This window comes from Chroicocephalus ridibundus, chromosome 11 (genome assembly GCF_963924245.1).
Source record: "Chroicocephalus ridibundus chromosome 11, bChrRid1.1, whole genome shotgun sequence".
NCBI classification, from domain to species: domain Eukaryota; kingdom Metazoa; phylum Chordata; class Aves; order Charadriiformes; family Laridae; genus Chroicocephalus; species Chroicocephalus ridibundus.
Genome location: NC_086294.1, coordinates 1,080,726 through 1,098,898, shown reverse-complemented (window position 1 = coordinate 1,098,898; position 18,173 = coordinate 1,080,726). Strand labels below are relative to the sequence as shown.

At 49.7% G+C, this 18,173-nt stretch overlaps 1 protein-coding gene across 5 annotated transcripts in view; it reads left to right on the top strand.

Annotated features, from left to right (window-relative positions):
• PSD2 (pleckstrin and Sec7 domain containing 2) overlaps positions 1 to 18,173 on the top strand; it is an 88,965-nt gene that overhangs the window by 12,227 nt on the left and 58,565 nt on the right. The window contains exons 1-2 of one of the 5 annotated variants that reach the window (XM_063349371.1): positions 7,613 to 7,780; positions 11,411 to 11,503. The exons of 1 other annotated variant lie outside the window; for it this stretch is intronic. The gene's annotated coding sequence lies outside the window, so the exon portion shown is untranslated. Of the gene's footprint in view, positions 1 to 7,611; positions 7,781 to 11,410; positions 11,504 to 18,173 lie in introns of those variants that run through there. 3 more of the 5 variants (XM_063349373.1, XM_063349376.1, XM_063349375.1) reach the window with 3 other exon arrangements.

Sequence of the window (18,173 nt, the reverse complement as noted above, 5' to 3'; positions counted from 1 at the left end):
GGACCCTACACAACCTGGCTGATGCGAGGAAGCATAAATTATATCTCTCTGCAGCTGCTGCTCCTCAGTCTCCTCCCTGCGTTGTGGCCACGGATGTCCAGCAGTCAGCGCTTAGTCCTGGGCAGCTCACAGTGTGTCCAGATGACCCAGTTGGAGCGTGTTTGTCTCTGGGTGGACTGTCTGCCCAGGGGAACGGTTTCATTCATGAGGCAGGATGCAGAGTCTGCCGTGATGGGCAGAGAGGATGCTCTGAAGACAAACGCAGTATTCAGGGTGCCGGGGCCGGCAGGAGCCCCTAGAGGAGGTGGACCTAGCAAATGCCTTTGGTTAAAGAAGGAAAGTGACTCCTCTGAACTATGAATCAGATTTGGCTGTCACAGCAAACGATAAGCTCTGTATAATTGTATGAACAAAGTTATCAGTAGCACCTTTATATGCATCTGAGCTTAAAATGCGGAGAAGTGAGTAGAAAGGAGATTGTGCAGTTATCCCATACATCAGTGCCGCATGCCTGGACGTTAAATGGACATCAGAAATTCTCATTTCCAAAAATAAATTGGACATCCTGGATAATCCTGAGACACACTGACACAGGCCTGAATCACAGGACACCCGAATCACAGGGCACCCTAGTCACCCAGGGCTGGCAGGACAGAGAGGTGGAGATGAGACCTCCATCCAAGAGCCAGGCTGTGTTGGGCGCATGGAGAAAGCCATGCTCCCTCTGGCACATCCCACATCTGCCTGGTACAGACCGCGCTGGAGATCCCAGCGAGCTGGGGAGGTGCCGCTGTGCTGGGCTTGCTGGAGATGCAGCAGAGCTTTGCCTCCCTGGGACATTAGATATTAGGAGGAATTACTTTACTGGAAGAGTGGTCAGTCACTGGAACGGCCTGCCCAGGGAGGTGGTTGAGTCACCATGCCTAGAGGTATTTAAGAAACGTCTAGATTTGGCACTTCAGGGCATGCTCTGAAGGGCAGAGATTGTAGGTTGCTGGGGTTTTGGGGGGGTTTTTTGGTGTTTTTTTTTGGTTTTTTGGGGTTTTTTGTGTGTGTGTGTATGGTTGGACTCAATGATCTCAAAGGTCCTTTCCAGCCATGAAGATTCTGTGATTCCATGATTCTATGACAGCCCTCGGGTGAAGCAGCACCTAGGAGATACATGCAGACAGCAGTGGTGGAGCTGTGGGCACTTCTAGAAGTGGCTTTCCTTTGGGTAAAAGCAATGGATTTGCTAGAAGAGCCTGATAACTCGTCGCTTCTTCGCCTCCAAATTGTCAGGCTTTCCTGGAACTCTGTCCACGATGCTTGTCCTAATAAACAGCCAAGGGCTGCTCTTCCATTCAGGCTCAAGATGATCTGCCCCAGCACAGATGTGTCCCTCCAGACTACCAGATCGCACTAGGGGGCTGGACAAATAGCTTCCCTAAACAACTTCATAAGAAAGTGGAAGAAAATCATGTTCGCTGAACAGCTTTTCAGCCTCAGGGATAGATGCTGAAGGACTCGTGCTGCTGCCAATGGCACATCCCTAGAGTTTCTAAAAATGACGGATGATAATTTTCTGTTACCAAAAGTAATGCAGCGAATTTGGTGTAATTCTGTGTCAGACCTCAATCTGACAGATAAAGGTGAATTGATTACTGAACTCAGAATTAATCGTCGCTTAAACGACCTAATTGCATTTGTTACAAGCGAAATGTAATCCTAAATTGATAATACATATGCAAGGCACTTTAAAGTGGTAAATTTTCCTAAGCTGAGAACAGTCACAAGCAAGAAACGATTGGAGGAAAAACTGAGACAAAATAATGCGTGTTATAAATGAGGGTTGTTGAGGAAAACTTTGATAGATGCTGTCTCCTCCACAGCATGCACACAATTTTGCAGTCATCAAAGATATTCTTAGCTAAGAATCGATCATTATTAAGGAAGAGAAAAGCAGAAATAATAACGGTAATAAAAAAGCCAAATAGAAAAAGAAGGGATTAAGTAACAAAAGCTGTGAATTGACTGTTATGTAACGCAGGGACCTGGAAGGCTAATTTGAAAGAGCAGTCAATGAAAATTACTTTTAGTAGCATTAAGGACTATAAGAGACAGCGCATGTATCTGTATTTATATGCATATATGTCAGGAAGCAAATAAATGCAGTGTGTTGTTTTTAGATGAAGGTGGCAAAAGAGTCTGCTCTGATACTGCAAGAAAAAAAAAAAAAAGAAGCATCCAGCCAAAGACTCATGGCTCTGGAGAAAAGCAACCTGATGGGTTCAAATCTTACAGGCACAATGGGAAGCTTATTGCTCCAGTAGTAACCAGGCAGCATATTAAATGGTAACTGGTAAACTGAAATGTTTGTACATATCTGGGACTAGACAAAATACATTGAACGCTTTCATGAGACGTGGCTGAGAAATCCTTTCAGGGTGTTGATACTCCGTGTGTATTGGTACCTTGGGCGCTGGGGTGTATGTGCACCTTGAATCAGTCAGACAAAATAGGGTGATGTTTGTTTAGGTGAGATGATGAATGGCAGAGAGGGGGAGACTCATTGCTCTGGAATATAATAAAACATGGAAGAGATGCTGCAGCCCCTTGCTGGAAGAACAGCGGACTCCCTGCTGGACCTCCCAGAGTTTGCTGACATCAGTTCCTGAGGATACAGTTTTCGTACACTAAAAGTTAGCGAAATCAGGACAAGTCAGATGCTGAGAGTGGTCAGGTCTTCTTGGGGAGCTGATTTTATGTCAACAATGGGCTCTCAGGGAGGCAAATGCAAATTCGTGCACTCGGGAACCCCCCATGAGCAGAGGGAAGATGGTATTTTAGAGGACAGTTACTCATCACAAGGAGCGATTGAAGGACCTGGGACTGTTTAGTTTGAGGAAGAGGAAGCTGAGGGGAGACCTCATCGCTCTCTACAACTACTTGAAAGGACATTGTAGAGAGGTTGGTGCTGGTTTCTTCTCACAGGTAATTAGTGATAGAACAAGAGGGAATGGGTTCAAGCTGCAACAGGGTAGGTTTAGGCTGGACATTAGGAAAATATTCTTCACAGAAAGAGTGGTCAGACACTGGAATAGGCTGCCCAGGGAGGTGGTGGAGTCACCATCCCTGAGTGTGTTTAAGACTCATTTAGATGTGGTGTTAGGGGATATGGTGTAAGGGAGAACTTTGTAGAGTGGAGCTGATGGTTGGACTTGATGATCCCAAGGGTCTTTTCCAACCTAAATGATTCTATGATTCTATGATCTGAAAGCTGACATGCAGGAGATAGAGAGCAAACAGAATGATCACCCAGCAGCATCAATCTCGCCTTCTGCCAAAACCTGAAATGCCAAGAATTATGTCTTCCGTGTTCCAGGCTGGGATTTCCCAGGCAGAAATGCTTACACTGGGCAGGGGATCAAAAATCTCCAGAGCACATCAAGACTTCTTTTGCACGTGCGAGACAGGTGACTAATCCTCACATGGGAGATCTGTGCTGTGCACAGTGTTGTCTTGGGATTTCCAGAGGGCACTGGAGATCGTGGTGGCTTTGCTGGGCACTGGCCAGGCTGGTACTCTGTGTCCTGGCCCAGCATCCAGAAAGTTATTGAGGACCTCGAGAATTGAACTATGTGTGGAAAACCAGACTCCTACAGAGCCACTAAACATGTTCCACTTGAATGTATACCCAGGAGGTTATAAGGGGAATTGGTGACAGCCTAGGGGAAAAAAAATTTCCTAGGGTAAAATGCTTTGTCATTGAAGAAGAGCCAATGATTGCAGGGTGACACCAGCCTACAGGCTGGGAGTCTTTCTTCTAGGGTGAAGGCGCTTCTTTTCTGTACATAGGTGACAGCTTCTTTACTGCAGGACACATTTCATCTGGGCTTTGCAAACCCCCCAAGCCAAAGAGTTTTCAGCTAGCTGTTAAAGAGAAGGCTCCTGACGACATCCCTGTAATTCAAAACCTGGGCAAAGTTAGCATCTCCCCCAGCACCATCATGGCACTGTGGTGTCTGCGATCCTCCACCAAGCATGAGTCAACCCAGAACAAGCCATTGGGGACCATCTGTTCCAGATGCAACGGGAGAAGAGGACCCAGCTGTGGGTCTCATGTTCAGTGCCCAAGGCTTCCAGCAGCGCTGCACTCTGTGGAGTCTCTCCCCTTTCCATCTTCCCAGGCTTACAAACCTGTTAGCAGCCTGTCTGCCTCAGACCTCTAAAGGAGCTCTTCGCATGCAGCCTTTTGTCCGTGATTGTTTTTAAAGCATCATTCCTGCCTGTCATCCAGCTACCCAGGGTAAGACTAACAAATCTCAGCTCTCCCAGCCCCCTGAAATAGCCATGAGGCACCATCTCCCCACCAGCCCTGGTGCCCCTGATGTGAACCACCGCTGCCACATCTCAGCAGTCTTCTCAAACGGCGCCAGGGTAGACTTTTCAGGGCAGCCATTATCCAGAGCAAAGCGCCGATTTTAAGTGTCAAGTGAAATGCAGACAAAGGTTCATGAGGACTGACCCTTCCTCTTCAGAGGGCTGTTATTCCCCTCCACACGCCCCTACCTACACTACCTACAAAGAGCACGCAGCAAGGTCCTTGTAGAGCTTTCTCCTAATGCTGGCTTACATCAAAGTGACTAGTACTGAAAGTGAGTCCCAGCTGGGAAATCCAAGGGATTTCCTGAGAAAAACAGCAGTGGGAGGACATGGAAGCAAAATCATTCCTGGGCACGTGTGAACGCTTGCAAAGTTTCATAGAAAAAATCAAGGAGAAGGCTGAGCAGCACCCAGGAGTGTCCTTGTGTGCCACACTAAGTACCATGAGTACCATGGTTGGAAAACTACCTGTAACAGGGATGCAGCATTTCAAAGTTAGGCACTAAGCTGCAGTTAAGACACATTTTTAATTGCCAGGTGAAGTCATTAGACCCTGTGGGGTTGTAGGGTAAGTGGTCCTGGCTTCTCCACTCAGAGCAAAAGCGGGGCAGAGCTGGAGCTGCAGAGCAGCCAGCCTTGAAGCAGCCTTGAAGTTCAGGTTTATCATTGGATCCCATGGGGGAAAGCGACCATGAGCAATCTCAGGACCACAAGCTCCTGTCTTTTTCCAGATGTCTGCTTCTCCCATCAGCCTAGCTGGAGTGTTTCCATGGACCGTAGAGGGTAGCTAGTTGACTTTTGTGCCTGTCGTGTGGTCCGTGCTGTTTAGTCCTGGCGCCTGCAGTTCCTTGCTGCCTGCAAGGCTCCCAGGTGTGTGCTTTAGTTTGTTTGGGCTGAAGGGCGGCTCTCCTGGCGTCAGCGTGGAAGGAAGGTGGCCTCTCTCTAGGTTGCTCCTGCTTCCCCAGAGAACTTCATGTCACAGGTGGCAAATGGCATCTCATGCACATCCAGGCAGTTAAACGGCATGTCCAAAATTGCTACAGTTTAGGAGTTTTCTTAATTCCAAAAAAATGTTATGACATACACAAGGCATCTACCACAGATCTACTGGCAATCCAGGAAAAATGTTGGTATTCTTTTACTGTTAGCAATGTCTCACAAATGATAAGGACAAGCACACCTCCCTGCTCAAGGGATGAGAGGTTTCTCCCTGAATCCAGCTGTTGATGTTCTCATTCCCAGAAGCAGAGTGATTGATAACCCAGTTATTTGGAGCCCCGCTAGTGGATGTATTCTTAGAAACTAGAACCTCATTTTCTCATGCTGCAAAATGTTACTTCCTAGGACTGGCTGCGGAGAAATTGGATTTTGTTACTTGCCTTCAGACCTGAACAGTACAACAGACTGATGAATATTGATTGTGCTTTTTCTTATTTTTTTTTTTGTTTGTTTGTTAAAGCACCCTAACCTGATAATTGGTCAATTACAAATACATTAGAATTGATCAGAGAGAGGAGCAGGACAGACTTTTGTAAAGGTGTAAGGCGAATCATGTCTCTCGGATGAAGGAACCCCGAGGGAGGTTAACAGTCCCACGTCTGGATTTGTCCAGCTGCTTACTGCCCTTATCCGTGGCCACAAGATCCATTTCATGTGTCTCTCCGGCACAGTAACCTTCATTCACACTTGCGTTTGTTGGATAACTCCTGAGTATAGCTGCAGGGTGGCTCATTACATGGTTCATTACCAATACTATCCCTGGCAAGCAACGCCGTGTGCTGTGCTGTGGGGTATCCCTTCTGGAAGAATATACGGCCGTGTTCCGCTGAGCTGCTCCAGGACGTTATTTCATCTAATGGCTGTGCTTTGGTGTTTGGATGTACAGCTATACACTGTAATGATATTTTTAATTTGGGATGTTTGGGAGTTGTCTGCTCATTCAGCACTGCGCATCCTCTGGAACAAGCTTTCCAGGAGGCACAGAGGTCCAGGAAGAAATTTTCTCCAGGGAATCAGGAAGCCATCAGCTGTCTTGGAACATGCATCTGAGGCAGACACCAAACTCTTCTTCCTCATCCTAAAGGTCCAGCCTGGGGCTGCTTTCTCTGCATGCTGCTGGGGAAGCCCCCTGCGAGCTGTTAGAAGGGAAGATGGTGCACACCAGTGCAAAGGTGCGAGGTGTGTGCCAGCTCCAGGTGAAGAATCCTGTTAGCTGGCCACTGCCACAGCTGGCTCAGGCTGAGGGACCACAGGCTTGTGCTCCAGCTGTGCAACTTGAACCAGAGAGCACCCACCACTTCTCACCCGTATGCCCGTGGAAACCCCTGTTGCGCTATAGACACCAAATGGCCAAGAGGCAGCGTTTTCCCAAAGCATTGGGTCTGCAAGTAAAGTCAGGGGGCCCCTAAAGCAGGAGAAGTGTTGAGTCCCCAAGCCTCTCCACCCTATGCTGCATCCCCAGCCATTTTGGCAAGCCTGTGTTAGCAGGTAGACATTACGGTTGCCTTCGCAGACAAGGGCTGCCAGGACAGACGCATCAGCCTTGCCAAAAAAGGTCTCAGGGACAGTGAGCGGGTGCGTGGTCTGGCCTGCCGTGGTGGGGTTGGCTCTGGAGCAAGCTCGGCAGGCAGGCACACGAGCAGCTCCACTGCTGAAGGCCAGCAGGGCTCTTCATCCATGGGGTGGGATGTGATGGGATGGGATGGGGTGGGATGAGACTGGAGCAGGTGGGAGTGCCCAGAGGCATGGAGTAAGCTGACCTGCAGCGCTGGGGTCTGCACTGGGGTGGGTCCGTGTGGCATTTCCAGTGCTGTATGGAAGTGCATCAGTTGTTAAGGACAGTGTGGGTATCTGGCAGGATTTCAACCCAAAACTCCAAGCCAGCCTGAAGGACAGTGATTTGCTGGCCGTAAGCAGACCTGTCCCCCAGCACTTTGTGGGTGCATGTGGGGGGACAAGCCCCAGCGCCCCTGGGGATATTATTGGCGGCTCCTGTGCAGCCCGAGTGGCGAGCATCGCCTCCCAGCCGAGCGCCAGGTCTGCTCCTTGCCGTGAGCTCCGCCGGGGGCTTCGCCAGCAAGGGCTTTATTCCATCCTTTCACTGGGTCCATTCACCACTGCTCCCTGCCTCCTCCCCCTCTTCCCGTCCCCTCCCACCCTGCCTGCTGGATCCCCAGCAGTCTCTTGACACCTTGGGGGGAGGCTGGGAGGTGTAACCATCGCCAGCAAGAGAGAGGGCGAGCAGGAGGGAAGGGGGAAGGAAGCCAGTAACGGGGAGGTCTAGGAAGGTGGCAGAGGGGGAGGGACGGGGCCACTCCTCTGTCGGTGGGGCTGCAGATTATTTTGCATGGATTGTTGAAGAGAAAAGGGAGCTGCATCTGTGAAGGGACCAAAAAATAAACAGCTCATTGCTCGGGTAAGTGCAAACGTGAGCTCCCCTGCTCTCATTGTCTGATGTGCGGTACATTGATCCCCCATCCTATTTTGCTTAGTTATACCGCTTTTGATTCTTATTAGGATTATTTGATGCATCAGCTGTATGCTTCAGTTGCTGGAGACTGAATCTCCCTGATACGTGTGTGTGTCTGTGTGTGTGTGTGTGTGTGTGTGTGTGCATGCGCGTGCATGTGGAAAGATGCCCATTCTCTGAATAGACGTTGACACATTTTTCCAGCTCTCAGTGTGGTGTCTCATTTGAGACCTTATACTACAGCATGCCGTACACACACACGCACACACACACACACAAACACAAATGGTCTTTGCTGTTATGGATTTTAAAATTTGCTCATCCACGCAATCATTGAAATAGCAAGACTGGTCGGCGGCTGAAAATTAAATGGGGGGGCTCTTAAAGCACAGTCCTCATTGGTAGGGGGCTACTTTTCTTTATCCGGAGCCTGACATATTCAGTATTATGTTTTATAACAAAGCTACATTTAAAGATCAATTCGGCAGTGGTTATTGCATCCAAATTACATGGTTGTCATGGAGATGGTACAGAGAAGCTGAAGTGATATGACTGCATCTGGACTGGAGTGGGGCTTCGCTGCCGAGTGAGAGCCTGCCTTGCCTCCTGTGTCTTTTTGTCTGTGCCAGGTTACAATTTCTTTTAATCTTGAATGAAGCAGTACTGTATTAGAGGATTTAGAGGTCGAGCTGCTGTGAAGGGTGTGTGTTGCCCCTGTTCAGCGCCGTGTTATTATCGTAATTGTCATATTAGCATCTGTATCTCCCTGAATTTCTTCTACAAGTCTGGGGAGGAGGAAGGCGTGAGAAGGACAGGTAGTTTTCAGAGCACAGCTAGGGCTGGGAGTACTTTCTAAAAAGACACCTGCCATGCCCACACTTCCCTGCTGGCTCATGCATCTGGGGGGACAAAAGGGAAAGGATTCTCCGATTTTAGCCATGTTTATCTTCCATTTTCCTGCCTTAAGTGTGAGGATACAAGGAGCCAGTCACCTGCTCATCGCTGTATCAGGGGAATGGCGTTTGGTTTTTGTTATTATGTTTGTTTCCTTTGCAACTGGTAATATGAATGTGTTGGCAGTTGGGAAAGAAAATCCATAATTTATGAGAATGAAATTTTCCTGCCTAAGGCTAGCTAGAATACAAAGAGTGTATCTGTGGGAAGGGCATGTTATATGTTACAGATGTGTATTTCTCTCGTGGCTGGGAGTAAATCACACTATTGTGCTCATCTTCATTATTTTGGGTGTTAGGCTGGCTTTAGTCAATATTTAATCTGAGCTCATTGTGTGCTCACACAATAAACGTGCAATTTGGAGCCTAACTTTACATCTATAAAATGCTTTGGGGATGCATGTGGCATTGTCTCCATAAATGCAATTTCACCCTTTTCTGTAAGACCAAGCCTATTGTGGGGATGTAAATACAGTAAAAGGCATTGGTGGAAACAAGCCCATCAGAATGGCACTGTTTCTCTAATTGTATCACTAAACATAAGAGAGAATTAATTACTAGGATAAACAGAGCTTTGTAGCTCTTGGATCAGGATAGTATTTGCATGGAGTTCCAGGCCTGCATTATAGTAGCTAGTATTATGGCTTAAATTCCCCCCATGCCAGTAGATAATGTTTTCAGCCAGGAGTGTGGCACATTATCATTAGCTATTTTTGTATTAAAAATATGATAAATCCCCATGTCCTTGTCAAATTGTCCATTGCAACTGCTCCAAAGTGTGTGATTCAGCCAGGATTTTCTTTAACGTGATTTTTCCCTGTACAAGTCCAAGCAAACAATGGATAAAGTGAGAAAGTGGGTGGCCGAGCCCAGAGGGGAAGTCAGAGAGATGGCTGATTCACAAAATGGATGGTTCTCATTTTTTCTCTTCTTTCCCCCTAAAAGTTAGGCACAAGTGGTGTTGAAGTGGGTGGTTTTCCCTGGAGATCCCCTTGGATCCATGAGGTTGGAAGTCAAGTAGTTCTGAATTAATACTGAGTTTCCTCCTTTCTCAGCGTGTTATTGCTCTTCAGTCCACCCTAGGACATGGCTGTATTATTCTCTGGGGAAACTGAGGCTTGGCATGCTCACGTGAGTTTGCCAAGGTGACAGCAGCAGCACTGAGCAGAGGACGCAGGAGCTCTGCCAGCAAACCCCTCTCTCTGACCACCAGGCCAGTTCCGTATGCAGACGGTGTGGTCCCGTTTGTAGGTGCAGTGGGAGGGTGGTGGTGATGGGAAACAGTACTGGTCCATAGAGACTGGGTGAATGCAGTAAGGGTGCTCTTTGCTGAGGCCACTCATTGGAGAAGCACAGTGGGTTGCAAGAGGGAGTCGAGCAGTTTTACACCAGCTTCTGAGGTGTCCAAGATGATGACATGCTTTTCTGACCCCACCTACAGGGTAACTGAAATGAAGCCCCCTCTGATGTCCTCATTATGTGACCCATCACATGGCTCTCCACATGGAGTTGAATACTTAGCGCTTGGCAGGAGGTATCTGCCTTATTTCTCTTTATGGTTGCATCCAGCTCTGAGTGAGAAGCCTTTACAGGTGTCTTGGCTTTCTACTCTCCTCACTGGTGCTGGCCACAGCTCATCTCCCATGCTGCAATACCCTGTATTGCTCTTCTTGACTTCAACCTGTGCCCCCATCCCTTCTCTTCCCTTCATCCCATCATCCAACACCTTTTTGTTCCCTTCCTCCGTGGGTTTTTCCACTGATGAAGATCCCTCCATCCAGCATTGCCAGAAGCTTCAGCCCATGCCATGACTTGGATGTGCTACACCTGCCGTGAGACACAAATCACTGAGTATGTCAGGCCACCACGTTAAAGGGACTGACGTGAAAAGTCTCCTTTGAAGTCTGGAGTGCCTTCCCCATCTGTGGATTTGCCCCTGTGGTGTCAGTGGTTCTGGAGCTGGTGCTTGTTGCCAGAGGGAAATGGAAAGGACTGCTCAGCTCAGACATCTGTGTGTGCGGCCCTGCTGACTTGCACAGTTTGATGGCATTGCCAGAAGGATGTTCTCTGGGCTGGGAGGGAGCTGTTGCTACTGCCACCAAAGTGCTCGCTATGGGCAGAGTGATTCCTGCTGAGGGAAAAGCCTGCTTGAAGGTTGCATGTATGTGGTCACTGGAGTGGATGATCTGCTTCTGTAAATGGCCACATCTCTTGAAGTTGCTGGTTGCTCTGCTGGTTGACAAAGTTTCTGCTGTGGAGACATCTCCTTGCCAGGTTTGCTGAGGGTGAAAACGTCCTCCTCACCCTCTCGGCAGCGAAATGCCTTTCCCAGGGATGTGCTAGGACAGGGCCCATGTGAGGCTCAGTGCATCCAGGCTCTCAGTGGTCAGATGGGTCCAAAGGCGTGATACCTTCCGCACATGAGCCTCATGATGCTTTTCTGTGGTGGTTATGGTGCGGGAATCATAGGTGAGAGGGACGGGGTCAGTTCTGACTCCCTCCCTCATTTCCTCTGTGACTCTGGGGAGGTGGCTGCCAGGCTGGGCTTACCAGTGGAGTGTCACTTGTCCAACCTGGACACCTCACCCTTCATCCTCACTGTTCTCCCTTTGTCTTCCCGCAGGAGCTCCAGGAAGCGAACGGCTGAGATGCTCAGGGAGGTCCATAATCTGGCTTTCCTGACCCTGGGCAGCACCTAGTTCTGCTCAAGTCCCAGGTAGGGATACTAGTGATTCCTTCTTTAGAGCAAACGCTGCTCCTGTCACTGGAGCAGCTCGAGTGCTCCCTCACTTGCACCAGGCAGGGCAACAGAGCATAAGGAGCTGCAGGCAGCCTGAGCAGAGATGGCGCGGCTGAGCCCGAGCCCCTTCTTGTGCTCTCCATGCTTTTTCTGGGTTCTAGGCTTCAGCCTGGCACTGGACGCTCGGTTTGTCACCTTTCTCTTCACCACCACTGCTTATATGTCCTCCACTCCTTTCTCTTCCTCCTTCTCGTTGCACCACGTCCTTCCCTCATGGTTTTTCAGCTCTGCGGTACATCGTGGAGGGTCTGGCTGGTGGCTGTGGAGGAGGCAGGACTGGCAGGTGGCTCAGGCTATCTGCTCTAGGGTTGTTTGGAGCTGATCCCCACGTCCTGGGCAGGAGTTGTGTTTGCACTGGGACCTGGAAAAGGAGACCACACCTGAAGACTTCCTCCCAGTGCCACTCTGAGGGGTCCCATGCAAACTGGTCAGGGTGTCACCTTTGTGGCACCACCAGCTCAGGAAGGCCTTGCACCGTCTCCTCCTAGGTCCTCTTCTTTGACGCATCCTGAATGGCTCCCAACAAAGGTGATGTTTGTGGGATGCCCTGTCATTGCCACCTGCCTTGGGACGCTTCATCAGGGCTCAGGGAAGGGGCAAGGTTTCCTTTCAAGCAGGATAGGCACAGGGTTCAATCCCAGCATTTTCTGCCTTCCTTTACAGCATGGGACATGGTTTGGTTCCTAGGACCATCTCCCAAAGCCCCCGCCCTAGTCTACTGGTTTTGTATCTCCCGCTCTCCAGCTGAGACACAGCATCGCAGGGCCCCTGGTCTCTCCTGAAGCATGCTGTGAATGTGGCAGGGAGCATGCTGGGGACAGGAGCACTCTGTGATCTTCTGGATTAAGTGTTTTCTGGGTCAAGGGAGGTGATTCTACCCCTCTACTCCGCGCTGGTGAGAACCCACTGTAGTACTGTGTCCAGCTTTGGAGTCCTCAGCACAATAAGGACATGGACCTGTTGGAACAGGTCCAGCGGAGGCCATGAAGATGCTCAGAGGGCTGGAGCACCTCTGCTGTGAGGACAGGCTGAGAGAGTTGGGGTTGTTCAGCCTGGAGAAATGAAGGCTCCAGGGAGACTTTATAGCAGCCTTCTTGTATCTGAAGGGGGCCTACAAGAAAGTTGGAGAGGGACTTTTTACAAGGGCTTGTAGTGATAGGAAGAGGGGTAATGGCTTCAAACTGGAAGACGATAGATTTAGATTGGATATCAGGAAGAAATCTTTCACTATGAAGGTGGTGAGGCACTGGAACAGGTTGCCCAGAGAAGCTGTGGCTGCCCCATCCCTGGAGGGGTTCAAGGCCAGGTTGGACAGGGCTTGGAGCAACTTGGTCTGGTGGGAGGTGTCCCTGCCCAGGGCAGGGGGGTTGGAACCAGATGATCTTTAAGGTCCCTTCCAACCTTAACCATTCTATGATTCTGTGATCTACGACTGAGGGGCTCACAGCTGGATTTGGTGGCTTGTGTGGTCACTTCCCATCCTGTATCTCCCTTCCAGGCGATGGAGCTGAGCTCCTCATCTCTCTGTGGCCTTTCTGTGGCTCTGTGGTGGAGAATTGACAACCCTCCCCACCCCCACTCCCCCACCCCCAAAAGACAAAACCTGCGGGTCTACATTCGTAGGGTAAATCCCAGTGCTGCCCCCTTTTCGGAGGCTGGAGCATGTACCTCTCAGCTCTCCTGATAAGCATAAAGCAAGGAAAACTTACATCAGACCCAGGTGACTTACGTTTCATCAACTGTAGTGAAAAACCCAGAGAAAATGATGTGAGCTGAGCCACTTCTCTAGCTTCTCCTCTCCTGGGTGACACTTGTCTCTCTGTTATTTTCTTGATGTGAAAAAACAAATTTGACCCAAATCTTTTTTTCTTTTAAATCCTTAAAAAGTTGCAAGATTGTAGGGAAATGCTGTAATACCAAACCAAATTGAAGGGTTTCAATTTTTGTTTTCTGTATTTGCTTACATGCTCCAAAGTCAAAGCATAAAGCTCAGTTCTTGCAACCTTTTTTTATTTTTTTTTTTGGGGGGTTTTTTTTACACTTTGGGGATTATTTTTTAAATCCAGCTCTTCAGTGGTTTCAGCACAAGTGCATCACCAATCTAGGTAAGATTTAGCTGACCTAAAATTGCAATTTTCAGCCAATGAACAATTTTTCCAAAAAATTTCACACGGTTCTGGGAAAGAGTCTCATAGAGGTGGAGAGGGAGTTCCCTGTGGTACCTGCCCGCCTCCCTCCAGTACTTGATCCAGAGCTCCAGGGACAGCTCAGAGAAACATAGAATCATAGAATCATAGAATCACAGGGTTGGAAGGGACCTCTGGAGATCACCCAGTCCAACCCCCTGCCAGAGCAGGGTCACCCACAGCAGGTGGCACAGGAACACGTCCAGGTGGGTTTGGAATGTCTCCAGAGACGGAGACTCCACCACCTCTCTGGGCAGCCTGTGCCAGGGCTCTGCCACCCTCACAGCAAAGAAGTTCCTCCTCATGTTTAGGTGGAACTTTCCATGATCAAGTTTGTGCCCGTTACCCCTTGTCCTGTCACTGGGCACCACTGAGAAGAGCCTGGCCCCATCCTCCTGACACCCACACTTTTGGTATTTATAAGGGTTGATAAGATCCCCCCTCAGTTGTCTTTTTTCCAGACTGAAGAGACCCAAATCCCTCAGCCTTTCTTCATCAGAGAGGTGTTCCATCCCCTCAGCATCTTGGCAGCCCTTTGCTGTCCCCTCTCCAGCAGTTCCCTGTCCTTCTGGAACTGGGGAGCCCAGAACTGGACACAGCACTCCAGGTGTGCCCTCCCCAGGGCAGAGCAGAGGGGGAGGATGACCTCCCTCCACCTGCTGGCCATGCTCTTCTTGATGCCCCCCAGGATGCCATTGGCCTTCTTGGCCACAAGGGCCCATCGCTGGCTCATGGTCATCCTGTTGTCCACCAGGACTCCCAGGTCTCTTTCCACAGAGTTGCTCTCCAGCAGGTCATCCCCAACCTGTCCTGGTGCAGGGGCTTATTCCTCCCCAGGTGTAGCACCCTACACTTGTCCACGCACTGCCTTATACAAAGCAGGACCTGCTGACTGTAGCCTCCTCCACGGCAAGCCCTGGTCCGGCTTGCAGAGGTCTCAGTCCACTCTGTGGATGACCACTTGATGTTGGCTGGTGTTGGACACGTACAGAAGGAGAGGATGGCACCTTCTCCAGTTAACCTGCAGCCTCTCCATGTTGCATGTCCTAAACCAGCATTGTTTCTCCACCGCACGTCCTGGCAGTTGGATCATGCAGACCTGGATGAGATCTGCAGTCAGCGTGGCACGAGGCACCAATCCCAACACACACCTTACCTTAGGTGGGGCTCTGCTCCTGCCAGAATCTGCATGTTTGCCTCTCAAAAGGGCTCTGGGTACCCAGACGGTGGAAGTGGATGGGGGTGCTCGGTATTTTGGGCCCTTTCTAGGAACAAAAGCAACCAGCAGCAAAAACCAAGCAGGACACAGGCATGGTGGGAACAGAGATGGTTTCTGTCCAGAAGGGGACACACGATGCAGGGGGATTCTGATAAATTAAAAATTTATATTTGTCTTTTCTAGTACAACAGAAGCTAGGGGAGCAGGGAAGAGGGAAGGGAGAAAGCTTTATTTAATTAGATTATGAGGTCCCAAAGGCTTCAGACTCACAAAAAAAAAAAAGAAATTATTTTTGTAATTGAGGATGGGGTTTCTGCCAAGTGCTGCTTTAATGAGTATTTAGGTTTTATGTCATAAGTTAGCAACACCCGGCAAGGGCAGCTATTCGAGTCACCCCTCACTAGAGCCTTGAGCTTGCCGAAGCAGGAGCTGGTTGCCTGCAGCTGGGAGTGTTAACCTGCCTTTCAAGAAAGGGCATCCTTTGTCCTTTCAAGGCTCTTTATGCAGGTCTCTTGGTATTCTCTCACCATTAAAGCTCTCTTCCTTCCCCAGGTCCCAGGAGGCAGCTTTTTCCATTGCAGAGATGGGGAAACTGAGGCAGCAGATAATCATAGGGTTGTTTTTCCTCCCAGAAGGAGAGAGAATTAATTTGCTGCAGCAGCTGGGGCATCCTTTCATGGCTCCTTCCTAGGGGCCAGTGGGATGGGTGAGTGGCACTGCTGGGCCGTGGCCATGCAGAGGGACAGCCTGAGCCCCAAGCCTGGCCCAGCTCTGCTGGCTGCCTTCACCCAGGCAGCAAGCCAGCCACACACATGGCAGCAGACACAGGGTGTCCCTGTCCCACGTCTGGCCTGATTCCTTGAACTGTGTTGGGGTGTGGGGGCTGCTGGGCTGAGAGACCCCCCCAGCCACCCCCGTGACTGGGCTTCGGTGTGCTGGGCTGGGCTGAGATGGGGTGGGGTGGATTGAGGGTCCCAAGCCTGAAGGCTTGACTCCACTGGTCTGCAATGTCCTTTGCTCTCCAGCCCTCCAGCTGTGAGCCCCTGCTGTGGTGTGTGCTGGTGGAGCTGGGGGCGGTGGGGCTCACGACACCTGCAGAAGAGCTATTGCTATTGAGAGACTCCTTCTGCAGCCCCCCCGCCCCACTTCATGGGGACCTGACACTTTGCTCCTTCCCACCCTGAGAAATGAAGCCTCCTTTCTCCCAGACCTGCTGCCCCTGCTCGTCTCCTCATTAAACCCACAGGCTCGTCAGTCGAGGAGCCGGGCAGGAGCTGGGCCACTTGGCCGCTCTCATCTGGGACATCTTGAGCCCAGCAGCAGAGGAGAGGAGGGATCACAACTCTCTTTCAAAACAAAAAAGCAACGCACCTGACTGCCAGACCATGCCTCAGTTTTAAGTTCCATCTAATTAGAAGTAGTTTTGAAAGGATTAAGGCAGGTAATGAGCAGTTTTAATATGCAGCTCGTCCCCTGTCACAGGCAGTACTTGTGAGGTGCTCAGAAGCGCCTGTCCGCAAGGCGCTGAAAGCCTCTGCTAGTCATTTATTAACCCTTTATAAGCTATTTGCAAATGTGCTTTGTAATAAAGCGTGACCTTTTCGTTTGCATCCCCTCCTCCTCCCCTCTGTTGGGTGGTCCTTGATGCTGGCTGTTCCTCGCAGTGTGGTGTATAGGACACTAGGATGGGCATTATCCCTCACCCCCAAGTCATAAGATTGTCTTTAAAGAAGCAAGAGATCTTTATCCCAAACTTTTGGAGCTGCCTCCTTTTGCTCCTATGAGCTCTGGTATTCTCCAGGTGTCCTCCGCTGTCTTTTCGTTTTTGCGTGAAAGGAGGGGGAGAGTTGGGTGTGGAGATAAGGCATCAGGAAGCTTGGATTTCCCTCGTACACCCGGTGTGAGAGCTGTGATGATGTCAGGAGGAGGCGGCTCTGCATTGTCTGGTGTGAGTGTTGGACCGGAGCTCTCTGGGGACCAGGAGCGAAGCAGCAGCCCCAGGTGAAGTGCAGGAGATTTGGATGTGCAGCATCACAGCAAAATCACAACGTGACAGCAACACCTAAAATGCAGACATGTTACCATCACTGCCATCAGACCGAGGGAGAAGGCAAGTGGCCACAAAATTATAGCAGCTCCTGGTAGACGTAGGGAATGGTTCTGTAGCAGAAACCTGTGCTTTAATGACCGAGGTGGGTTTTTTTGTAAGCACAAGCAGAATAGTAGAGAATCCACTGCTCTCCAGATAACAGCAAACCGAGTAAACTGTGGTGACACTGTGCCTTTAATTTTGCACGCTATAAAAACCCGAGATTCCCAGTCTCAGCTGCAGAACGTGCAGCTCGCACAGCCGTCTTGGGCTGCGTGTCCCCACAGCGAGCCTCACTGCCACTCCTCTTGTGCCACTACGTCATTGGGTCACCCCACGAACCAGGCTGAACAGCATTCGTCTCCTGAACCTTTATTTCATCTTCACAACGCACCTATTTCTGGCAGGCCACTCGGTCCTCTCTGCGCACCCATGAAGACCCAGGCCAGGATGTAATTCATCAGTTTCCCAAAATCGTTGTCTGACTCCTAAATGTAATGATGTCCAAGGGGCAGGAGAAAAGCCTGGAGAACTCTGTGTTTTGAAAAAGCCCGCTAAGAGGTGAAACGACCTACTGCAGCCTGGTGTAGCAACTCTCCCGTTATCTTGTCACAAGACCTAGTGCAGGGTGTCTTGCACATTGGGAGATTAGAAGACCCTCTGAATCCAAGAGCAGGTATGGTTAAAACAGCGCACTGGCCTGATGCAATTATGTCAACCTAATGGTGCTTTTTGCTCTTATAATTCCCTTGTGGAGAAGAAACAGTCTCTCTAAAGCACCTTTACATTCATGGAGGAGCACGAATAGGATGCCTGTTAGAGCTATACTCCTTCATCAGGAAAATCACACTCCTCTTGGCGTGGTTATCCAGCACACCCATTAAGGGCAGATCAAGCCTCTGCACAGGAGCTGCAAAATGGCTACATCAGGTTTTCAGTCGTATTTTCTGGGAAAAATGCTCATTTTTCAAAGCAATTCAGCTTCAACTTTTCTTGCTGCTCAAGACATCCATACTCGGGGAAACCAGTTTTAGAATCATAGAATCATTTAGGTCGGAAAAGACCTTTAAGATCATCCAGTCCAACCATTTT